The sequence below is a fragment of the Varroa destructor genome, unplaced genomic scaffold, assembly GCF_002443255.2.
Source record: "Varroa destructor unplaced genomic scaffold, Vdes_3.0 BEIS01000002.1, whole genome shotgun sequence".
NCBI lineage: Eukaryota > Metazoa > Arthropoda > Arachnida > Mesostigmata > Varroidae > Varroa > Varroa destructor.
The window spans coordinates 4,032,100-4,058,324 of NW_019211455.1; the positions used below are offsets into that span (position 1 = coordinate 4,032,100).

General features: G+C 43.5%; 1 protein-coding gene and 2 long non-coding RNA genes across 9 annotated transcripts in view; 2 read left to right on the plus strand and 1 right to left on the minus strand.

The window, feature by feature from the left end:
* LOC111244197 (uncharacterized) overlaps nt 1-22,754 on the minus strand; it is a 26,236-nt gene extending 3,482 nt beyond the window's left edge. Inside the window, exons 1-4 of one of the 3 annotated variants that reach the window (XR_015320519.1) lie at nt 22,265-22,754; nt 10,090-13,269; nt 3,306-3,453; nt 14-244 (exon numbers count right to left, since the gene is read on the minus strand). This is a non-coding gene — a long non-coding RNA (uncharacterized LOC111244197). Of the gene's footprint in view, nt 1-13; nt 245-3,305; nt 3,454-10,089; nt 13,270-18,981; nt 22,073-22,264 lie in introns of those variants that run through there. The other 2 variants (XR_015320518.1, XR_015320520.1) reach the window with 2 other exon arrangements.
* LOC111244196 (uncharacterized) overlaps nt 1-26,225 on the plus strand; it is a 180,161-nt gene that overhangs the window by 31,724 nt on the left and 122,212 nt on the right. The window lies entirely within an intron of this gene.
* Nucleotides 3,587-9,719, plus strand: LOC147757269 (uncharacterized). Its single transcript, XR_015320525.1, has 2 exons — nt 3,587-4,866; nt 8,854-9,719. It is a non-coding gene; the product is annotated as an uncharacterized LOC147757269 (long non-coding RNA).

The following is a 26,225-nucleotide window of genomic DNA, read 5'->3' on the forward strand; positions in this document are numbered from 1 at the left end:
TATATATACTCACACAGGACGTTTACTGCGGCAGCGACTCTTGCTGCTACTTGTTCCGGCTCATCGGAGAACAAAGCCTATATCTTAGTACTACGGCTGCAGCTGTGTCAACCAGAGTGACGCTATAGTTCGTACTGACCTCTGACTGTGTGTGAGCCGCGGACCCACAGCAAAAGCAGCAGGGCTTGCCTTGTTTTTCTATCTACCTTCTTGTCGCCAGTTTGCCTGTTCGTGCAGGTATCGCCTGAAATTAAGCAATCAGCCAGCAAGTTGTGGTCCGTAGCAGCAGTACATACAACCATCTCTATGGCCAGACTATACAGCGGCTTCTACCCTAGGACATGCGCAAAATTGGACTCCTACTCGTAGTGCCACTTTACTTTTTGTTATCTTCCGTTCCTGTTGCTGAGACTTTTCTACCCGATTCCTATTAAGGAGTCTAAACAAGGTTTTTCGACGAATAAAAATATGATTTCACTAACAGGACCTACGGTAAGAGCTGCGACACCAGCAGCGGCCGCAAGAAAAGAACAAATCAAACAAACGCGACTAGACAGCCTGCAGCACTGGCCTTACAGCAGGTAGGCTTGGAAGAGTGCGCGCATTTCGAAGATAATGCTACCTTTTCATTGCAGAATCAAGCCTACTCGAGATGAAACTTCGTATTCGCACATCAAAAACAGTGTGTTCTATCCTTCAGGTTCCACCCTGCTTATTGCAATGTTAACTTTGGCATCGATGAGTCTACCACATGGAGTTACGCTAGCCAGGCCAGCTAAACGTTGGTTAGGTTACACTGAAGGCTGTCTGAATACACGCACTCATTCAACATTTCATGGCCAATCGTTACCTAAATATTTCCGGAAATATTCCGGAGATTCAAGCTCTCTCGCTGTCTCCTGTCCGGCTTTCTTATCGAGCCTGTCTCTTTATGGGAATAGCGATTGATTGAGGCCTTATACGGTTTGAATGGATACCGGTATTGTTTGGACGTCGAGCTCAAGTAGATTTAAATTATACCTGTAATGAATATCATTTAGTAATCTATCTGTTACTGGCAGTGAGGTATCTTTGTCCAGCAATATTTATCTTTGGTAGACATTCTTCAGTAGTGTATATTTATGACGACATTCACTCTAACGACAGCACCTCCTTCAATTGTACAACAAGATAAGGCGTTACGGTCGCTTTTTGCCCCTGTTCATAGTCGGACGGGTCATGGGTGGTATACCGTCGAACCGTACGCTGTGAAGTCACTAGCGAACAATGATCACAATCATTATCATCGTTTTTGTTGTCGTTGTCGTAAACAACCAACATGATCGATATATCGGAATTGCGGTCAGAAAAGCTATATGGCCTTTTTCTTGATAGAGAAATATTAAGCTATGCTCACAAGAACGCGCGTAGATTTTATGCCCGTTTATCGAATCGCCGACATCAAATCTCCCCTGTGGCAGCCACAGATGCTCGTAATCGTCTAACAACTTTTGATGCTACAGTTATTATCGGCCGCTGCTGCCGTTACGAGACAAGGGGGCCATTATCGACCACCGATTTGCGCGATTTGTGGTGGATAAGCTTTAGACGGTTGAGATGAGATGTCTTACCGGTCTCTTCGTTCGTATCCCATTGGCGTATCGCGTGATGGCCGGCCAGGCCTACGATTGGCGAATCTGCCCGTAAACATACGCTGTTCAAATACACGAACGCAATCCACGTTTGGATCAATTGGTTAACCAATTAAGCGTTAATATTGTATAATCTCTATTTCCTTACAAACGAATTCAGCTCTATAAACGTTCGAGCACTTGCCGTCTCGACAATTCGCTGAAGAAGATCAGAAGAAAGCAACTATGGTCCTTAATGGTTTTTATCGATCGATCCATCGGAAAGCAAATCAATTTCAAGGGAGGGAAGCACCTATGGCTGACGGCGGATTCCGACCTCAGGTCCATCCATGTAGGTGTTCTTAACCAACGTGGCACAGGAAGACGATATTGTCAATTGGCATATACTTACCACTAGAGAATGAGCTTTAAAACGTAAAAAAAAAGCCAGCCACTAGATTACTTTTCACGAGTGTGAAATGGTGCCTTCATTGTTGGTCAATTGACCTGCTTGGCTAGGTACGGGTTCATTGCGCGGGCGAAAAAGTATTGCTAGCACGTAATGAAGTTCGTGCATAGCCTAAGTTCCATGTGTCCTTTTTTTTTTTTTTGAAAGACCTACGCCGAAATGCACCAACGTAAAGCCTGGAACTGGCACGCAATGTAAGGAGCCAGATAACTGCTGCATAACAAGGTCTCGTAACGCGCGGCGAATACGAAGATGGTTTACGTGGACGTGAAGTATACATATTTTTAGCTAATCCGTTCGCGTGTCTGTAGATCGCTAAACCGTGTCATCATATAAGGATATTAGTTAGAAAAGGGTTGACTAAGCAAGTAGATCGACATCGCCACCGCAATTATAGACCCAGCTCGGTCAGTATGGCTGGCTTGACGTAGGGCAATCTGTGATAGAACGAAGATTACCTGTCGTGGGTGTTTGTGAATCTTCGCTCATTTATAATGAACTGACGAATATTAGTTAGAAGATGTCAGCTTACTTGTGGCAGAATTGCCATCTTAGTTTGCTCTTTGCTATTCACCCTTACACACTTTAAGTATGAATCAATTGTAGACCGCTATTAGAGCTAATTAGACCTTGGGACTCCGTACGTTTTTCTATTCGAAGTTTTTCAGCATTTCACCAAAATGCCTGCCGATCCTACAAATTTAATAAAAAATACGCGTGCAATCTCTCTCCAACTCCCCCACCTGCACCATATTGCGTAGTGGTGCTGAATTCTATGACCGAAAAAAAAAAATCTTACTGTTTAATGAAAACATTTTTATGTTATTGTCGTATGCCTATTGAAGCTAAACACAATGTGGAACAAAACGAACTACTTTCACATCTAAAAGGCTTACTTCCATTTGCAGTAAGTGCGTTCAATACGTCAACGGCTTCTATCTAGCGGATAGCAACGAGTAAAAGTTCCCCTTTATCCGCTCTTTATAGCTTTATTTAAGCTATCCGGTTAGTTTAGGCGTCTTTGAAAGACATCTTAGAAAAACTTCGTGTGTATTTTATCTGTTACTATGAGTCCTTAGTGAACAAAAACCTTGCATTAGATTCATGGGCTACCTTGAGAGTTAAGAGAACCGGATTCGACCAAATACACCACAGTAACAATACTACAATGTTAGAATATCTCTAGTAGGTGTTTAGCTAACTGATCGATGCGTGATTTCACTTACATTCAAACAATGATGATGTACCGGTAAAGACGACGGCGGTTGGGAGGCGTAGTTGCCTAAGCAGTTAAACAGCAGCGGGGTCGTAAGTTGCTCCCACACTAAACATCCTTGACAACGATTTTTGCGCGTTCGCTTTGGTGACATTTATCTGTAGGTTAGGAAATTGTAGTAATCGAACTGCAAGTCTCACCCGTAAGTTATTATTCCTAAACGTAACGGCGTTTGAGGAGAAACGCCAGCTTGACGCGACGTACGCAGTAGTCCCATGCTTCAATGGTCCTGCCCTTCCATTATAGAGAGATATTAAAGAGATCTCAGAAATAGATAAAAAAATCCGCCAAAAATGAGAAGCATTAAAGTCGCTATGAGATAAACGCAGAGGCGAAGTGGCCAAAGGTTCAACTAGATTGGTTGGGAAGCGATCAACCTAAATAACTTGAAAGTGTACAATTCTGAGAGTGTTAGATATTTTCGATACATTTTAGCAGTATTACGCATAGAAATGCTGAAGATGATAAAAACTACTTGTTAGTAATTTGTTATTTGGTTTGTCTCGTGGCATGCGGTTTAGAAAGCTAGCAGTAAAGTCTAGCTCAAGAGAACATTCAAAAACAACTAAGCGCTAGTGCGCGCGCGTAAAAAAATACGCTCGTTGATATCAATGACAGTTTGTATTAGCCGTCGTAGTGTAGTCGCTTTCGCGTAACTTAACAAGATTCAGGTAAGGATTTTTGCCGGCCAGCTATCCGAGCTAATAACAAGCATCGGCCAACTGACAGCTGCGATACGAATAGATAATCTGGGATGTTTCCGATCGAAATTATTCCACTTTTGTCGTCCAACCGATATATAGTTTTCTGTCAACATCTCTACTGGAAACGCTGGCCGCTCTCTGTACTCGCGGTAATGCGGCAATGGCCACATCAACACCAGCAACGCTCGATATCGGACTGTTTTGGTATTATCGGCAGTGGTGACACCGTCGCGCCACAAACAACTGCGGATATACTGAGGCAAACACAAACAGTGAGTGAGGATTTCATTCAAACTCGCCGATACTTGCATCGTTCGTTTGTATGTATTGCTGTTACTAGAGTTCACTTCTTCGTCGTCGTCGTCGTCGTCGTCGTTGCCGCCGCCGCCGCTGCCGCCGCCGCCGCCGCCGCCGCCGCTGGCTCGGTGGTTGGGCAATAGTGCCATCGACAAACACCGCTGCGCTTGCCACTAATACCAATACAAATGCTATCATATCGTCTACTGCTTATATCGCTATAGTGGTGCGCCGTCACCTGTGGCACTGCTGTTTCCACTGGTAAGCTCGCAGCGCCATACTGGTGCTGCCGCTCTCCCCTCCTTCCCCGCCTCTCTCCGTTCTCTCTCGAACGCCAATTATTTGGGAGCGAACTTGACGCGCTCGCCGAGGCGTGACCTGTTCGGTGGAGGAGTTCGATTCTCCTATTACTTCTCTGTTGCTGTTGTTGCTGTTGTTGTTGTTGCTGTTGCTGCTGCTGTTGTCGTCAGTGGCGGATGTTTTGACCGATGCTGTGACTACCGCTGCTAGGTAAGTAACTATACGTATTTGGGTGTCCATTCCACTTTTGCTGCTTGCAGCCTTTTCTCAAACGTTCACTCTTCTTCGATAGCTGTTTCACGGCGACGTGTTTCGCACGCCATCGAATTCGGGCCAACAGCAGCGGTGGCATCGGCCGCAACAGCATCCTCCAGTGATGATCCTGACGTTCTGCACGAACGGCGAAAAATGATTCAGATGGATACATACACGTAGGAAGACGCCTAGATAAATATATAGATAGATGTTCAAGCTATGGCGGGTTTCCGGCGCGCCGTCGGCGTTCTGTTTCAGCTATGGCTGACGGAACAGCAGATATCATTTCAGTGGCGACATCCATCCCGCCTCCTCGTGTGATGACAACGACGACACTGATGGAAATTAGTCGTCTTGTCGACAATTAGATACTACAAAAACGTCTAGGGCGCAGAACGTATCGTGTATTGATGTAACACGTTTAAGGGTGACTCGTTTCCCGTGTTACCTGCCATTCCCGAAAAGAAAATATCGGTTGTCTTATTCACTACGTGTAGCACTGCCGTCCGTTTTGTTTCTCGTCCGACTACTGTAGCTCTGATCTAAAAGGAACCTAAAAAGGAGCACAGCTAGGCCGAGTGTCATCAGGAGTAGGTCGCCCCTTACGAGTTTCCTTGTTCAAACTTCGCTTGTCCTTAAAGAGTTAGTCGACCTGAGACGCCTTATCTCGAAGCGTTCAGAAGAGCGTAACAACAGCGGCTGCGACGGAGGCAACGAGCTGACTGCAAGAGATGATGGGTTGATGGTAAGCGGATCAAGCTAGACATAAGATGCGTCCCCGTGACGTCCAAAGACGCAATACTGCTATTGGCAGTGTGTACAATATTCACATAGAACGCTCACGCATGCCCAAGCCGCAGTCATCATATTAGAGGTGCTCGGGCTGGTCGGGTAGTAGGGTACTGATAGAACAGCACGTATACATGTTCGATCAATTTCGCAAGCGGAACGAAGCAGCTACTTTTTCCGTGCATTTCCGTCGGTCAGTTCTGACGTCCTGAACGCGTCTTCATGGGCCAGGTGGTCAAACTGTGCCCACATGTGGAAAACTAGCGTCATCTAGTTCCTGCAGTAAACTGCGCTAAATTTGCCTCTCTCACCGACCCAACGGCATATCCATATCCACAATGGATGATCACTCATTCTCTGCATTAGCATGTATCTGCAAAATCTTAGATGCAAATACTTAAAACCATTCGCTCAAGCGATTTTTAACGCGGTTTTTAACTTTGCCTCGAAATCCTGGGGCACTGTATTATTACATTTGCCAGCAGCATAAACCCAAAAAAAGTGGAACGAAATTTAGCGTAACATATTACAGATACAATATATATATATATATATATATATATCCGTACATTTTTAGTAAAAAGTAAAGACTTATATGTTTAATAGTGATTTTTTTAGGTTCCGCTTCATCAGATAAATGAAGGAACATAATGACATTATTTTCCTTCATTCAGACACCTCCAGCTTATAACTGTCTGGACAGAGCTAGTGCAGGGTCAGTGTATTCTTAATAATATCGACATGGGCAACCCAACGGTCTAGGTCATTATCAAGGCGCCACTACTTAACTGTATCAATCAAAGGTCGACGTGGAAGAGAAATTCTAGAATTCGTTGTATAATTTTCATTCACTCATAGGATTATAGAATGTACCCCTGAACGCTCTCATTTGCTACCTCTTTTCCTCAGCGTTTTCTAGTTCTAATCGCTACCGTCAAGCATACGCTAACTGAATTCATCCTACTTCGCTCGTAACAGCTAGTACTGCTACGTACACCTATCACAGGCGCACTGTGTAACGTTTCCCCACAAGCGTTATATTCCGTGCGCGTAAGGTTGATTGCATCCCGGCAATATATCGACATGCATCTATAGGCGATGTGACTTTTGCCTAAGCGTGGCCGTCAGAATCCGTGTGGCCGCTATCACCAACTTGTAGGCGCGTTTTCGTCTGCATTCGAAAGTCGTCGTGTCCTTACGCCTGCCTCTTAGCCTTTCTGCGTGTGTGTGTGTGTGCGTGCAGGGCGTTAGCTTCGCGGTGTATATATACGTAAGTGTGCATAGGAACGCCTGTCAACAGAGCTAAAACAAGAGCAAGTTAACATAGCTGGGTACGCACACGCAAGTCACTGAAAGTGATAGACGCAGACAGCTTATAGGAGAGAGAGTACCGCGTGAACTCACCCATAAGTTTGAGTTTCGTTCTGGCTTTAAGGTAGCGGATCGTAAGAAATAAGATGATGACTTCGCTATCTGTTCGAGATAACACAGATATACTAATTCGGTTCGTTCGTTTTTTACCTTTGATTGGAACTTGTGGCCGTGACAATAGTGGGGAAAACGATAGCATTAAAATGTGGGGTGCGGAGCACTATCGAAACTCGGCCGTTTGTCGGCCCACGTTGGTAGTCGCCTATAACGGATAGATCGCTCACGGCTACGGTATTATTACTTATTGATAATGATGCAGTTTCTGTTACAGTCAGCCAATGCTACGGTCGGACTGTTGCACTGCGTAAGCTCATTTCCCAGTGACGTCGCTTCCCTGGTTTACTTCCATTCGCCTTGTGAAAAGAAAGCTAAGCTAAGCTAAGCTAAACGCTACGACGGCCAACGAGTGACAGGCTTGTCTAGTGCTACCCCAAATAAGTTTACCCGATTAGGGAAGAAGTGTTTCCCATTGGAGTTTTGTTGATATTGCTGTGCTTGTAATAGATAGGCTTCCAGAGTGCACTGGACAAAACCCTGCAATCAGCTCGATTTGGTCAACTTCAAAACTTTAAGACTGTAATAATTGGCTAGAAAATATCTCTCAGATATGCGTTTGTCTGAATAGTTTTTTGTCATTACTTCTTTAATACAATCAATTTATTCTCATTGACAACTTATGTACACATTTCTTAGGAGTGTTTCTGTGACCAACGAGCGTGATTCGTACAATGGATACATGACAAGATGTTGCCGAAAGCTTTTCGGACCTCCGTCTTTTTTTTCGTACGTCATTATTCGGTCGTTTGCGGTTTGTGACTCCAAACAGCAGCAGTAGGGACGATAATAATAATAATAATAATAACTAGTACGATAAAAACAGAGGCGGCCTTGAATAGCGAAATTCATCTTTTCCCCTTCAACCTTCATCTATCCTCTGGTCGAGTGGCTCCGTTGCCGCTAGACGTTAACGACACTTTGCCATCTCCCATACGATTGATGGCTGTTGTTAGTTTAATTTATATACAAAAGAACGCTAAACTATCTAGCCTCACACGACGGCGTTGCGGTACGGCGAGCTCTGTTCCCATATCTCTCGTTTGCTCGCTTCACCAACCCTAGCGGTTGCGCCAAGTTACCTACAGCTGATGATTGTATTGTGCCAGCTTCGGGGAGAATACTATCCGCCATCCAGACTGCCCAACAACTGGCAAAAACGTTTCCAGCCGCAGAAAAAAGGACTAGATCTCGCTAAATACGTTCGCTTCATGTTTCGGATTTTGCTCTCCGTGGGTTCCTTCTCTAGGCTCCTGGCAAAAACTGAAAATTTAACTTTGTACAGGAAAGCCAACGAGTTGTTATGCTGTAATTTTAGACAGATTGGCATCTAAAAGTAAATTGCTTCGCAAATTACGGCTGTGACGATGACTTCTTACGTTTTTAAGATGTATGTGCCTGTTGCGCTGAAGAATAAGTTGGAAGAGACTGAACTTGAGAGGCATCAAGTCAGGTGTAATTAGGCCTCAGTAATCGAACAACAGGATTGTTCAAGTATCCCTTCGATAGACTTTTGCGTCCTAATTACGTATAAAGGATAGAACGTAATAACTAGATAGATGATTTCATACAATAAAAGCGCCATTCCAAACGTAGAACTTAAAAGCTTTATTTAAAAGATATCGCGCACACAAAATAAATCTCTAATTCTAAAATAATCCTTTACAGCGCCTTCGAACGTAACGTTTTCCCGTACGTATCATCCATGCGTCGATTCATTTCGTTCTCTATAAAAAGTTCGGCTCCACCAAGTTCTAAATTGCCACAGCTATCACCGATGACAACAATGAAATTGCCTGAAGCTTAAGCATGCCTGCGAGCAGATCTTCACAATACGAAAATTCAGTTAAGGGACACACATGAGCGGAAAAGAGTGAAAAAAATGGTACCTCTGACAGCGTCAGGTTATGCTGTTGCATCAGTCACCAGCAGCAATCGTAGCCGTCGTATTTGAAGCTGTCAAAGAGATATTGTCAAATCATGGCCATGTCTCGTTGACAAACCCCTATGCTTCAAGATTTTCCTGTTCTACCAACAATTCTATGACAATGTTACTCATACCCAGAACACCACAGCTGGTCAGTCCTTTGTTCTTCAGTGGATGCACGACTGTATTCTGGGCGACTACGGCCCATCACTAAACACCTCCCCCAGCTCATGTTAATCTGACAGAACGCTCATCGACTCAATCATACCAGCTGTACCGTTGCTTTCAAGCTCCAATATAGTCAAACTACCGAATATTTCTTTGAAGAGAAGCACACACACACGCACGCACGCACGCACGCACACAGACGTACAAATTCAGCCTGGCCAATCGAAGATTTGACGTCTGCTAGTAACAAACATCAATGCTATTACTAGTTAACCCTAACAAAGGGAGCGGGATCTTTTTCGGCGCTTGCTAATAATATTATATAATAAAGAAACCGATACATTGAATGGCGCACACTTGCACACAAGCGTGTTACGGATGATACGAAAAAGAATGTGACTAGTAAAAGAACGGGCGAACGAATGAATCTCTATAGTGATATATGTGTCCTTTTTGTGCTTTCGTACTATATCTGTTAGTTTTAAACGTTATTACTGTTATGAGTTGGCTGTACTTTCTAACAGCATCGGAAATACACGGAACTCCGCCTGTGAAGTTTGCCCCATCTGAAAACTACATGGATTTCTTCAAATATTCAGTGGAGATTTTGGTAACGCGCGCTGTTGGATCTGTTCCCGTAACGTGACAACCTGATAGCGACGTGCAAATTTCTTCGTAAATCAGTTTTAAATAGAATAATTAGCGTGTACTTTTTTCTATTAGTAGACTTTTTATCGCAACATTAAATACAGTAACATCTATATATTACAACACCACAATAAAACGTATGTTTCTAATGGCATACATACTTTAGTCGCGTTGAGAAAGCAAAGTTAGATATTGCAGAGCTGAAGATATTATTATTACGGCGTTCCGAAGCAGTTTCATAGACTACGTCGTCATCCACTTACTCAGAGAGTTCGTTCAGGCACGAAAATTCGAAATTTAGGCGCGCTAATTGGTCCGACGAGTGTGACCCTCGACGGCGGTTGTGTGCTCCGCGTTAGTCTGAGGGCAGCGGCAGCGAACGTAACTCTTACCCGAAGCATATAAATCGCTCAGAATGCATCTGTCTTGCTAATTATATGTTAGCACTTTGTTCGACATGAACATAACACAATCCGCGGTAACAGCAGAAAGACAGCTGATATTTCCCTTTGTTTCTATCCACCATCTTGGATGGTAACGTCGTCTGCTAAGAGCAGAAAATATATATCCGTTCTATATTGAATATTTGCAGTAAAAATGTTGAAGCGACATTATTGCTTATTTATTAGCCATCCACAAGATAGTCCAACACAGACGACAGCTGATTTCAGGACAGGCCTGCAATAAGTACCTAAGCCGAAAACCATTCGACGTGAAACACGTCCGCCTTTACTACACCGCGTTGGATCTTACGTTTCACGTATAGCTTTGTTTGAACGCTAGCGGCTTCCTTCAGGCGCCAATGTCGTGTCATGGGGTACAATTCTGTGATTGCTACTTGTTACACCGGCGTAGTAGCATATGTGAGGTTTGCCCATAGAGACTTTTCCTCGGTGCTATTTTCCTTTACTACGGGACATTTTTGACCAATGGCGTTCAGTGTTTGGCGGAGCCCCGTTAGTTCCCATGTGACGTCGTATCTCGCTCTGTACGTGTCCTAGATGACCGGCGTGCCCAGCCGGCGACTATGTATGATTGTTCTTCTCATGTATAGCTTGCTTCGCGTGTTTCGAGGTTCAACATAGGCACTCGTACGGATCACTGCTATCTGTTCGATTTTGCCTCACTGCGCTTCTGTCCAACCCTGGTTGTTTGGTCAGCCTGTCAACCACATTACTACTAACGTTGAAACGACAATGGAACCAGCTAAATTAAGTATCGTATAGTAGGCGAGCACCGGTTTCATCCCTAGCGCTTCGATGCATTACGCCTTCAGCGAATGCGAAACAGTTTTAGCCGTTACTATCATTCGCATAGCGCAGTGTAAGAACTACGATGGTGTGTATTGCTATTGCCATTTCTATGTCGACTGCTAAGTAAACTATTACCGCAACTGGTCCGCCGCTGACATTGTCGTCGTTGGGCGGTCCGGGGCGGCGGTCTCTCGGTCCCGCGCTCCACCATCGATTCACCCGGTGACACTTTTCGTGAGGCGAATATGCTAAGACGACGCCACTGACGATGACGGTGGCGATGTTGTTGATAATGATGCGATGATGGTGGCGGCGGCGGCGGCGGCGGCGTAAAATTCCTAATCACCATGAGGGCAGATGATGAAGGTCAAAGGTCGGCTGGCTGTCCGTACCGACGCTGCTCTGAGCTGGTCCGAGACACAATTTCAAACTTCTATTACTGTTGCTGTTGCTAATTTGGGATACGGCTTCGACTACAGTCAGCCGCCGGAACGATAAGGTAGTGCTGACACTTACGACAAAGCGCCGGCAATTTCTTTGCTAGCCCAAAGCCGTCGTAGTTAGCGGCCAGCTTTAGGCCAAGAATCTCAAGCCGAGAAGCAGTACAACTGCTACTGATACCGCAAAACAGGCTAACCTGCTGATTAGAAACGTTCCAAATTTCTGCCGACCGCACCGCCGACTATAGCGTAAGAATTTCATAGAGCGAATTTTGGCGGCAGTAGCCACAGCAGCGACAAATGAAAGACGCAACGGTTTCGGCTGAATCGGTAACTTTGCCTTGGCGTACGTTTGCTGGCGATATTTTGGTAGCCAAGAACTGACCGGAGGCTGTTGGGCTGATTAGCTGTCATGTAGTCAACAAAATAACTTACATACAAGCATACAAGTTGTTGGACAAACTTCGCGTGGCAGTACCGAGCACATGCCGCGGAACACAGTTGATAGTAATAATAGTACTTACTTATCAACGAATCGTTCTGTCTTAGCAGGAACTTCAGCTTTATCCTCATCTGCGCCGCAGTTCGGTTCCAGCAAGAAGCAATGGACGTCGAAAGAAAAGCTCTCTGAAATTTCACGTTAGCATTCTATTTTGTGGTCCATAGTTGGCCCACACATCCCGGCAAAGTAGCAATCCTTGTTCCCGTCACCTTGAACCCCAACGCCTTCCATGGCATACGGTCTCTGCGTCGGTTGATTTCATATGGCCTACTTTGATTTGGTTGACAGCGTAATCTCTGTCCAAGTTCTTTTTTTACAATTAGTTAGATATGTGCGTGTTTCGCTTGTTTTCGAATGGCTGACGTGTGTGCGTAAATGTGTAAACACAACTGATCACGTTAATACAGCGGTTACGGCGCTTCGCATTGCTGATGGCGATGACGCGGTCGGTCGCGAGTCTCCTGAATCAACCATCGTAAAGGATTTAACATCCCTAGCTCCAATGTTCCCCATGTACTTCTATGCAATACAATACGTGTACTATATATCTAATGGCTTTATATGCGCACTCATATATATGGCAAACTGGCACACTCATTTCTTATCAACCAACCATTACTTGAACTTAATATAACTTTAATATCATCGCCAACTTATCTGACTGCGCGTACACCGGTCACTTCAACCGCTTTGATGGATTCATCGGGCTGAAACTGAAATTAAAAGAGGCTGCTTTTGCCCAGTCTCAGCCGCTTGTTGGCAACTGGGTCGCTCAGTCGTAGTAGTCTGAAGTCCGTTAAGGTTCGCCTAAAATAAATGGCATTTTAATTCCTAAGCGCTCACGTCCATGGCTTAATGAAGCCCGCGGGATACGGGTTGCAGCGCGCTGCTGTTGCAAACCACTCCGATGAAATATGGTAGACAGATAGGCAGTAGCCAGGACGTACCGGTATGTAAGTTCAACGATGTCATAGCTTGCCTATTATAATACTCTCAAACTTCTGTGCTATTCTATCGTTACAACGTTTTTTTTGATACTTCTCTTACTGTCTTCCGCGCGCGCCAGCGCGGCTACTTTTAGTACCGCTGTTATTATTATGTATTAACGCGTGATTTTCCATTTTAGGTAAGTGCTCCTTAGTCGTCCTGAAACGTACAATAAGCGGACGGATAGACTTAAACACAAATAGATTCACACTAACACAAGCAGACCAGAATCTAAACTAATATGGCAAACCAGCGCGTAAGCTACGTTCAGTCGTACGATATTGTACTGCCTGGAACTGTGGCGGCAGCGCAAAAGCAGGCGCAATCAAACACAAACGAATGACTCCTCATCCGTAGCAAAAATGATAAGGCTTACTCGTGGACAATGCGAGTTTAGGCCTTTTTCATCCACCCACGTGGGATCCATCGTACGACTGCCGTAAAAAAGCAATTCAAAGGGGAAGGGGGGCGATGATGCGTCAGGATTTAGCTTGCGACAGGAAACAGGCTGAATAAATAGAAAAAAAAAATAGTTAAAATTATAACCATGAGAGGAATAGTATTTGAACGAGATAGACTTACGGCGATTGAAATCGAAACGAAAACCTAACACTTGCTTTTCATTTTTCTATCTTAATAGAATTTAGATGATAGCTTAGCGAGTTACATATCTGCCTGGTAATGTTAAGTACACGGACGTTACGAACTAGGTTCGAATCCAGGTATACGCACACTTCGTTTTGTGCTGAGAGCCTGTTAGTCATCTGTCCGGTGGAATGGCTAGCGGCGATGCCGGACGTAAAACTTGAAACACAGAGTTCATTCAACAATGCTGTAGCAGTCTATCTGCTACCTGGTCTAACTGTATTTCATAACTATCCATTACACTTTACCAATCATACTTAGATTGTTGTTCAAAAGAAACTTGTGTAAAACTATACACTAGGGGCAAAAAAACGATTCAGTAATGTTACTACAATACAATATGGCATTAAATCCAGTTTCCATGGCTACGAAGTGAGTATATATTGTAGCCAGTCAGATGAAACATCGCACCAAGCTCTAAAACGGTTACGGGTCAACTGATAGTACTTGATGCCCATTTGAATAATATGTCAATAAGATTTGTCCGTGTGAATATTTCACACACAGAACTTATGTACGATACTGCCGCGTGCGTGCGTGTATGTGTGTTATAGTTGGACGAAACGTTTAAAGACCATATCGGTAAGCTGGCACACGGTAGGAAGGAGAGAGGCAGCTTAAAAATTGTACAGAATACATTAATTTCCTGAGTTTTCTCTCAGCTTCCCAAACGAACTTCCCTTGCGTTAATCGACTCTCGTTTGGCCATCGCTGCCGGCGCTTACGTTTGGACGGTGCTGATTACAGCCATTTCTCAGCTTTGCTTGTCTAAGTCGCCGTCGTCGTCGTTTTTGTCGCGTTCATACGGTGATTGCGTATGGTTTGAATTCTGCGGCCGCCAAATTCGATGGGTTTTCTCGCTTTAGCCAGGAAAGTTCCAACTGTCCAGACTCGCCACACCGAGGCCGGTAGTCACATCAACATTTTGGGGAGAACCAATCAGCGAACAGCAGACAGGGCCCAAATAGTAGGCATAAAATTGACACACAACCAAAAAGGGTAACCTAGACTTCGTCTGAGATGGCGAGTAGTAAGCGCACACCGACACACGGACGCACGGGTAGACAGAGCAACACCCATTACACAGCAAACGCAAGAGCATGTCTGCACAAATGGCAATATTTGCAGCATAAAAGGTAAACCGACATATAAAATTTCTAGGCGACAGCTAAGGATATGGGCAAATTACAGCCCGTAGGGTAATAACAAATTGCCACCCGGGGATTACGGCACCAAGAGCAACGACACTGTACACCAGCAATATAGAAAGCAAAGTTCTTAGAAAAATATAGTTTGATGAATTTATGCCAACGCGATCAAACACTAAGTGAAAATGGGGGCGAAAACCTTCTTTTTATTGCCCTAGTCGGACCAACAGCGATCTGAGGGCGGAAAAATATATATATCGAAAAATTGCTGCAGTTTTTACTAGACGACGTTACCTAATGTATGCATACTATGTATTATCAAAACACCAACAGGTGGGTGAGATAGAATTAATGGGTAGGGGCACAATGCATTTCGTCTAACGGCCTGTAGGACTATAATTCTATTACAATTTATAGATGACATCTGTAACAATTACGTATATTATGATATGAAAGACAGTAACTAAATCGTTTAATTAAATAATTAAAAAAAAATAATGTAGTTCATATGATACATCTTCTTATCTTCGTACTCAGCTGATTTCTTGACGAATTTGCTCGTTTTTTGCGTCGCAAAATTGTCTGGTGAATAAAAATACGGAAGTACGGCGTCTGTGTATTGTATTTAAGCTACCGCACGCGTATCCGAGTTGGCCAGCATGCTTTCAGACCAAAACAACTCTCGGAAATTTCCTATCATAATAGCGGTAGCTACTGTGAATGATTTTGGGAAGAAAGGTATGAACAATTTTATCGCATCGCACGAACTCAACAGTTACAGATTACAGTGGGTCTGTGGTTTAATTTGATTTTTGACACTAAAACAGCCACCCCCATCGTGGACTGATACGGTTTTTGCTACTGCTGCTGCTGCTGCTGCTGCTGCTGACGCAGGCCAGAACTCTCGTCGAAAGGATAACGTGCGCTAAACATCCGCTGTGTCACTAGTAGGGCCTCGAATCACAGGGGAATGATCTGATCTTACTAAAAATGTTGTTCTTCCAAGCATATAGATAGCACGCATTTTTGTTGTATCATATATAGATACACAGCGTAATTTCGTGTCAAGCGCTTTACTAGCTTTTCAAAGCGCACCCCTGTTCTTTGTGGCAAGAAATGTACGTACACAATTAGCAAGAAACGATATAAAGAGCCCCATTTGTATGTGACTATGAATGAAAGCGTCAGACTGGGTGAACAGAGTGAATGACGGCCAGAAAAGGACAATGTAAATGTGTTCTGATTAAAAACAATGAAAGTTGTCACTGCCGTTTAGGTCTGAGCTTTGCGTTTTTGTCTCCTCCCAACAACTGTATCTGGTCCGTTTGTCTGTCGGTGCAAATGACGCCATACAATGGTCATCTCATTTGCACCCATCATCTGCATGAACAGCATCTACAGTAGAACTATATCATCCACCGATAGCATGGTTATTAAGAAGCACACGCCGCCTGGCTTGTAATTGTCGTGGCAAATACTCATCAAATATTAGATTGTGCATTGAACACTTATCCGGCTTTATGGTCTTCGTCCTGCGTAAGAACGAAGATCCTATTTAATCAACTCTTCAAATCGATCAAATAAACGAAGATCAACTAATAACTTCGAAAATTCAAAACCTAAATGATGAATATTAGGGCGGCTAACAATAGTCAACTGGATGCCACTCCCCCAGAACGTCGTGGGCACTGTTCGCGTCGTGTAAGTGAGAGCGCTGATGCTGTCGCAAGCAAAACTCCAAATTAAAACGTTTATCCATTGTGTTTATGTCCTGTAAATGGAAAGCTGTTCAGGATATTAGTATTCTAGAAATCTAGTACTTTTAAAAATAATCACTATATATATCTCTATATGTATATATATACAGTGATTATTTTGACATATATATATATATATGACACCAAAAGGCTTAGAAGTTGATTAAAAAATCTGATTCGACCTCGGTTGCCCATTGCAGAACGCTGAGACCCAATACAAGATAGTTCGAAATAAAAGTTGATACAGAATGCATTACTCTACGCAGTTTGCTGACGGGCAAAAGTGAGTCCGATTTGCATAATTCGATTTAAGCTTGATCTGGCGATGTTAGTGCCATGTCAGAACTATGTACGGTAGTCAGAAAAAATCAGGAAGCTGCGTTGTTGCCGATGCAAATAGTAGTAACATCACTGGAAACAATGAGTTGAGACGAGGTGTGATGCTGTTGGCTGTGAAGATGAAGTCTTAGCCTCAGCCGCATCGAACACAACAGCTAAAGGCAAAACAGAGATGAAGAAAATACAAGGACCGAGCACAGCCTTCAGAACAACTTTAACTGTCCTCATAGCTTTTGTATTGACCCTGTTTGTCTCAGGCCTTTTGACGGATTAAAACAGATCACATCCGCCTGCGTTTTTCATCCCTGATGACTAAAGCTTTGACGGCTAAAGATCTACCGCTGATTGCGACCTATTGCTTCAGTCATGGCCGCAGATGATCGAAGTCGGGGAAGATCTCAACAGAAAATAGGGGTCTACCTAACACGTGTTTGAGGGACTGACTATAGGTGGCTCGATAGAAAATGGCCATAGTTATTGATTGCCATCGCTTGTAGACCCCTACGAAGCCAAAAGATGCCATACGTAACAAATCAGATTCCTTGCCTTACAATATCTCGATTTTATGCATACTATATATTATATACGTTGTAAGGTGCATATAAGATTGGTGTTCGTCTATGGCAGCGACCAATCTTTACTATGCCATTCGCAAACAACAGGTCAGTTACTGTTACTTTAAGTCTCCTCATTAAGTATTGGTTGTCTGGACTATATTTCTTTAGGTTAGTGCTTCTTAACTTGAATCTATCGAGAATATTACAGGTAGTCATGTCTGACACATAAATAAGGATAACAAATTTGTAGCGTCTATAGTGAAACTATGAGAACAGCGTAGCAGTTTGTCAATGTACTTATTTTTACATGATTCACAATATGTCTATCAGGTGGAGAACGCCAGTCGATTTCTAACAGATATGAAAGAAAGAGAAGTTCGTTTCATGTATCGGTTTTACTATCGGATAAGAAAAGAGTGGCTAAGGTTTGGTTGGCTTGCTCTGTTCTAGACAAACAACATAGGCCGTTAGCGCATGCACAAGTTCTGCGGCAGGCCCTATGTCTGCAGCCGTTTTCAGCGCGACTGTGATTATCATTACGGCGTCTGGCACTAGAGGTCCTTAATTCCATTAATTTCTTTTTGCCGGAGGTAGAGTTTTCGTATGTTGTTATTTTTTAGTTGTTGAATCGCCACAACAAGTCCCAGTTCTTAGAGGGACTTGAGCTCATCTTACCAGCTCTATCCGTGTCATACGTCCACAAAACAGTATTCGCAGAGACAGTCAGAAGCTATATTTGTTTGTGACGACAGCCTGGCAAGTTGACATTCGGCGGGCAGCAGTTCGGCGAGAGTTTGTGACCATATTGATGCCGCCTCCGAAAAGAGGAAAAGCTTTTCGAGTCTGCTCAAGGCACTATAAAGCTTTCGTTATTAGCTTCTCTAATGATAAAGGACAAAAAAAGGGATTAAGACAGCCTTCAGTACTGCCAGGCAACGATGAGCAATTCGAAGCCGATAGATATAGGCCAAGTGTCCCGATATCTGTTAAAAAACAAACACAGTATTGAGATACTCTTGAGGCACAAAGGTTAAACAGCTCTTGCTACATCAGCGGCGACCGTGGAAGCAACACATGCTAAAATTCGAAGAATAGTTGAAATTGGTGCAGGGAATGGGTTAAAAAGTCTCCATGCTTGTTATTTGTCCACAGTGGCATCAAGGGTATACTAGGACATACGGATGACAAATTATTCGAGCCAAAAGAAATGATATTATTGCGACGTATGCGACTACTACTATGGATGCCCAATTCATCAGTTACAATCAATACATCGATAATTTCAGCCTGGGTCTATAGCTGCGACAAACTTGTATATTTAAAATGTGCCTATGTACGAAATCTTTTAGATATTATAAGTTACTAATTATTCACAGTGTTATAGTTTTATGATAATCTACGTTTATATTGATAAATGCGTTCGTGTCATCAAGGATTAGGGACAGGGTCACTAAATGAATATGATTTATTTCAGTCAAGTCCACATGTATGTTTACAGGGTTGAATAAATGTACGAATACCAGTTAGGTTAACCATCATTTTTATTCGAAGTTACCGTTGAAACTGCTTCCACCTTTAACGATCGTTTTTTGCTTGACGAAACCACGTAAAAAACTGGCCCATCCATTGTTGCTCCTGGGTCCGGCACTTGGCTTCAAGACAACAATCAAATCCAAGAATGAATAAACAAAGATAACTTCAGACTATAAAGTTTTTCGTTGGAACGGAAGTTCGTGTTCTGATCTGCAAATTTTCCAGCATGTCTACAATGTGTCGAAAGCAGGCTAAACCGACAACGCCTTAGGGCACGCAATCCCAGTTTTAATATGCCACGTTTTTCTTCGCTCTGTTCTGCTTTGCTGTATTACGTTACGTTTAGCGCAGAAAGACAGCACGTGTGACTAAACCACTGCAGTATCAAGAAGCGTGCCAAAACCATTTGGAGTCACCTTGGCAACAATTTACCAACGACAATGTCGTGAGGAGAATCAGGTTACCCCTGTTCGTTCGATCTGGCAGTTCAACCAGCAATGAGCAATTAAACATAGATTGATACATTTTTTGAACTAAAGTGTTCGGCCTATTTTAAACAACAGGCTTACATAGGAAAATCAAATCGAACCGCGATATGTGCTGAGCGAGGTGCTTATTGTCCTATAGGTATTCTGTATGACAGTAGAATTAGAATTCCAATCGGGTGATGCTGGGGTGTCCATGATAAAAGTGAGGAAATTCGAAATCTGGCGCCTTTTTTTTTGGTAAAATTTGCTTATAAAGCAGTTTTCACACGTGGTATCTATCCGCTATCACGGTCCTTTATTCTCGAAGCAAGTTGAAGAGGAAGGTTTATCTGACGCGCCTGAGCACATGCCTGTTATGATTTAATTCAGTTGATATTGCTTGAGAACGAGTGAGCAAATGATGCCACCACTGGGCGCAGATGATTCAACTTGATCTGCTTTAGCCTAGGGGAAACCACTGAAGTTAGATGATGGCGGGCCAAAAAATAGCCTCTGGTGTCCACTTTAATTGGCCATACCATTTGTACGAAAGAACTGTCGAACGACACCCAGCAGGAAGTCGAACGAGGCCTTCGAAGGTACAAAGAACACGAGAAGGGAGGTCATGATATTGGGTAATGTAGTTCACCGATGAAGTTGCTTGTAACAGGCGGCGCCCAAACATCGGTGCGCGCTGCTGGCACTCGGTCAAAAATAACTTGAGTGCAACGTTGAAGCGATGGTAAACTAGCTCAACAGCTCCGGTCATCTCACGCCCCAAACCCAAAAAATATATTCGCCTCGTAAGGGCGCCCGCTAAGCCACTAAAACTTAGCAATTCACTTAGTTGCAGCGTCACGGACATTTTGTGTGATCACTAGTTCGACAATTGACAGCAATGGTTGGCGATGCTAGAATATCTACTGTAAATGGTAGGTATACGACGGACATATCAGCAAAGGCAGCAACAGAGAATCATCTCCAACAAGTATAACTATTTAATGAAGATTTTTTCAACAACACTGCACAATAAGTATGCATTGTATGTATCAAATGCTTAGCAAATGATCGCTTACAGAGTAAACTGGGGCTACATTTCCAGGGTGCTCTTCATCGGCGTACATAGTCGAGAACACTCGAAAGCAATGATAGCGGCTGACTAAAATGGCCCGTTTAGAATATTGCGATTCACCGAGATACCTATATTCTTTCAACGGCTACAGGTTACCATGTATATGTAATCGTATGAATACCTAACGAATACGTCGAAGCCACTTGAAAAACCCTGCTGCTGCTGCTGCTGTTGCTGTTGCTGCTGCTGCTGCTGTTGCTGCTGCTGCTGTTGCTGTTGCTGCTGCTGCTGCTGCTGCTGCTGCTGCTGCTGCTGCTGCTGTTGCTGTTGCTGCTGCTGCTGCTGTTGCTGTTGCTGCTGCTGCTGCTGCTGCTGTTGCTCGTGTCATGACATAGCGTCACGAGCGGTTAGAGACATGAAATAACAGCGCATTTTATCAAGGATTTTTTCTCGCTGGGGGGTCGTTTTTACCCCGTCCGAAAGTCACCTAAAACAGTGCTACCGTTCGTCAGGGAGGCCGCCGATGACGACTCTACTGATAGAGAAGAGGTGAAAATCACTCGATTTCATTCGGAATGGATAGATAGACTGTGTAGGTAGCCAGCCTAAAGCAGACACTGTCGAAGAGAGATATCAGTCGATGCCCAAATAACCGATGTACGAGCCAACTCAGCACTACGCCTGTGTGTGTGTGTGTGGCATGTTGCATGTACTGTTTCTTGTATCTATTATCGCTGCTGAATACACAGACTCACAAATGGTTGACGCATCAACTTTGCCTTTTAAGTTCTCAAGGGTTTCTGTTTGTCTTCGTATTTAGTTAAGTTTAAAGGGGGCGACAAATTTAAACACGGATAAATCTGCCTCATAGATAATACAATATATAGAATATAAACATTTTGATAGCACTCTGAAATTTTAAGGATTTGTTTTTCGTCTCTGATGAGCGAAAACACTTTCGTTACTAATATTGCTTCCGAAATAAAAACTACACCACAAATACACTATAAATACACAAATTTCATGCAGTTTCGGCTAAAACTCACTATGCTTGAAGGGCATAGTTACAATGCAATGAATCCGTTAAGAAATGAAGCTCTTCGATCGTTTAGAGCGCTCACGTCTAAATGATGTTTTTTAGAAGATAGTGTTTATCATAAACAGAAATGACTTGACCAGTTAAAGTAAACGCTCATGTACTTGTGATACGACGCCTTCAGGCGTTTGAAGTTCGTTGTGACCTTGTCGGCCGTGATGAGGCCCTGCTAGCATAGTTTTCTGGATATGCGATTAGAACCCTTCAACTTGTCCAGTGTCCATCTCGACAATGTCTCCCAAATGGTCCTCATGGTAATTTTTGCGAAATCGTATAATTTTGCCATTTCGTACTCATCAGTGCACGATCATGTCTCCTCTAGCTTGGTGGCTAGTCAGCTATAAGCACCTAGCCGACCGCTCGTAATTGATCAATGCACAAAACGACAAAAACAAAGAAAGTGCAGGGTTCGTACACGTCGGCATAAGTATCACCAAAGCGTTTGTACAAATCCATTCTGGCTGGAATGTCAGCTTAACATAGTAGAAGTACTTTTCGTACCAGGTACGCATTTATAGTGCGATAAGGCACACTACTAACCTGATCATACTCTCGTTAGCGAGCTTCGAAAGCAAACCGTGTAAACGTCGTCGTGGGCAGCGCCATTGTTGTTGCAGCTTCTTATAGTGATTCCTGTGCGAATGTACATCATCACTGAAAAAAGAAGGGGAGGAGGAGAAGGTGGTGGGGGGGGGGGTACGTGTCTTTCGATCGTAGCGTCTCCAGGCGCATGTGAACGAGCCAGCGGCAACAACGGAGAGCGATGAAATGATCACGAAAAGTGGCTTCAAGGGCCACTCGAGAGTGACTTTTGTTTTTTAACTCTTGAACATGGACACGGCTGCTGATGTGGCTCGAAACATGGAAGGAAAGACAGCTGAAAGATGGCACCACAACTAGAGCAGTATCTATAGGTGGGAGGCGATCCCGTCGATCTATTGCCATGACAACTACTATTGCTCTCAATATAATTCGATAGCCACTAAATCTCGAAACAATCATCACCACTCTTAGTAGATGTTAGCCCTATCAAGTACTTTCCAGCTAGTTTGGTCCAAATATCATTAATCGACTTGACTGGCATATATAACCTTCAATCATTCGCGTACGCCGAGCTTTTTGTTTGCTGACGGTATCGCCCTGCTTGACAAAGGGAATCGTACACACAAAAACACTTTGGAAACAAAAAAAATAAGTGCGATTAACTAAAGAAACACTAGCTACAAGGCGCCTGCAGCCCAGCGGCGCAAACGGACCCTCCTTAATGTTATGGATTATTGAAGGAAGGCCGGTCTCAGTTTCTGCACAGCATCCATCATTAGCGTGATACGTCTGTTTCTGAACGTGTCTTACTACCTCACTGTTAAGTCATCGACTCAAGATCGCTTTCATTCTGTAGACTGGGTGCGTAACATACGATTACGTGAAACTGTGTCCTTCTAAAGGTCCGCCTTGGAGGAAGTGGAATCGAACTGCTAAAAACATTGATTGGATAAGATAACACACAGTTGAATATCGTTATTATGATGATACTGTCGCATTCGGTGTTTGAAAGCCGTTTCTTATTTCGCTGTCCGTTGGTAATCCGGTTCTCCGCAGTCAGTTATTTTATGAGTCGATAGTCTAGATGAAAGAGCAGGACATGGTTGATGCAATTTGTCCTAACTGGTGAATAGGACGCTATACTACTGACCTTGGACTCAACATTTATCGGAAGGCATTTATAACGAGCGACTTAATCAGTCTAATGAAAGCGAACAACCTCAAAAAGGCAACAGGTTAGGCTTGAAACGCGGCTTTTTTTCCCGTTGGTTAGCAGTTGCTGAAACGTTGTCTGTTGCCAACGGACTACTCCAAGCGGTTCATAGTGACCGTCGGGCCTAGGCACCATGAACTGTTTTGCAAATATTCCTTTTTACCTAATTAATGATTAGCTGGAATAAAAATTGTTATTACTCTGTGTCATTTTTATTGTATTCGTACTCTAGCGCTCGAGTCGTCTGCAGCTGATGCGCACAAATTAAGATTTTCTGCAGGCAGCTTATTGCACTTCAGCCGAGGGTCAGAAATTGTCGATTTGAGAAATTCTCTATAGCCGTGTATGTAACTAGCAATAACAGTAAGAAAAGACAAGAATATCAAAAATATCAGCGGCAATCATTTATGACGGCCATTAGTTTGGCTCTAAATGGCTTTCTCAATGCATCCTGATCATGGCGGATATTTCGGTATCTTGAAGACGAGGAAAAGGACGAAGGCAGATTGAAAATCACGGGCTGTACAATTTGTGACACGACCGTCACACAAGGGATCGATGGCCGGCCGATGGAACAAAAGCCCAAACTCACGTTTCGGGCCATATCAGCCGTTTCAAAAAAAATGGGAAATGACCTTCGTCTTTATTTATCTCCTTGATATAATGATGGTGATGATGTCAATATGAGATTCGGCCTGGACGCTGACGCTGCCGCCGCCGCCGCTCTTATAATTCGCTGTTTTCGATAGAATAACAAAGGCTTCTCGCATTCTGTTTAGGGATATATACTGATATGATTCCTTTTTCCTATCAGTAACAACAACAATAATGGGCGGTTCCTCAGGTAGGAGATACGGTCAACCAAATATCTCCGGATGCGTCGTCGCATTATTCAGTCGGGAGCGTATGATTTGTTGGTAATGGCTCAATTTAGCGGTTGATCTTAGCGGTCTAGCGTACGCATATTCAAACTAAAACGATATGAAGGGTAATTTCGGTGAGCGAGTAGTAAATACATAGTTATATTTGGTATAAAACGTTCCAAAGTCTAAAATGCAGTACCGTGCTTTTTAGGCGTACCACACGATCGACCGAAAGAAATTGTAGTGCATATAATTAACGGACCTCGTGGTGCATTGATATATATTTTCAGCATTATGAAGCACCGTAATACATGTATGGTTTACATTTGTTTGCACAAGGATTACAAGCCATAAGTCACTTCGTGTAATACAAACACTTCTCCCAGTTTGTGGCGTATCTTATTGCAGATCAAAAAAAACGATCGATTGCAGTGTGAAGGAGGCGCCTATACCCCTCAGGACGTGCAATACAAAAAAAAAAAAAAAAAAAAGCGGCGCTTCTGACCGTATAACCAAAATGCGTACGAACAAAAAAAATTCTGTATTACTCTCTGTGCGGACAAGTTGTGCATATCGTACACCCTCATATCGTTACCCAAACACTTGATTGACGCGTTGACAACACCCAGCGATCTGTAATCAGGTCCCCTCGCCGAATCCCGCACGAACTATGCAGATAACAAATAAGCTTTGTGCTGCTGTTATGACAGTTTGTCTGGCGGCAATTTTGAAGCCAATTTCGAACTAATGCCAGTCGCTACAACCCTTGCCGAGGTGACAGAGGCAGTCAGGCGTTGGGAGGGTAAGTGTCAAAGCAGAAGGTAAAAAAAAAAGCACAATATGAGAAGCTAGAGGCCGAGATATACCCATCGAGTGGGCAACTAACCCGCATAGTGTTATTTTTGTTCACGCCGATGACGACAGTGACGGTAAGACCGCTACATTTGTCCGAACCAAATTCGTGTTCGTGTCACGAGCTCTTTTTGAGTCCAGCTTTGATGATGGCCCCGAAACGCGAAGACGAAATGCCCAATCAAACGGACATCGCCGCCGCCGCCGCCACGAGTGCTCGTATAATTACAATCATAATAATTGTAATCTAATTGCTTTCGATACCTTCTAGGTATATAGTGTACTGTAATGTGAAAAAAGGTCGACGAAGGAATGTGCTCATTTGCCCTTTATTATTATCTATAAAGGATCAGTTAAATTTTACCGCGTGATCGTCTACGTGCTACTAATAGCTATAATTTCCCCCCTTTTTTTTTTTTTCTTTTCATGCTGTTACTGTTCATATGGCCGTTGAAATATCTATCGGTGTACATATCATACGATTGGAAGCGATTGTTTTAGGCAGGCCTATCACAGACCACTTATGTCAAATCGGTTGATTCTCGCTTTGACCCAAACTGTCGCCTCGTGTCGTGATTAGCTTTCAAAATGGTTGTTCCGCAGTTCGCCCGCGTGTTTGCCCGCCTCATGCGAATGCTCTTATAATAACAATTACAATATAGATACGAAAAATAGCAGTGTTTCCTCAGTACCTTGTCCAATACCTCCCAGTCCTTGCTCACACGTCATATCCAAGCATAGCAAATGTCACTTAAGCAGTATACGTAGAAATAAGTTAGCTCGTGTAGAAAAATATATGCCATATACAAAGGGCTACCACTGCGGAAAGAGATTCTTGCACGGCGCCCATCGATTTGCCAAGCGGCTGTCCTGCGGTTCAGACCCTGTACTATTCGTATATGGGTCAGCTATCATATGTAACATAACTGCCGATCTATGTAACACCGAAGATTCATACATTGCGAACTCGTAACTATTACGGTGAATTACAGTCTGGAGCTGAACTCCGTATCATTTAGTGTGGCACTTC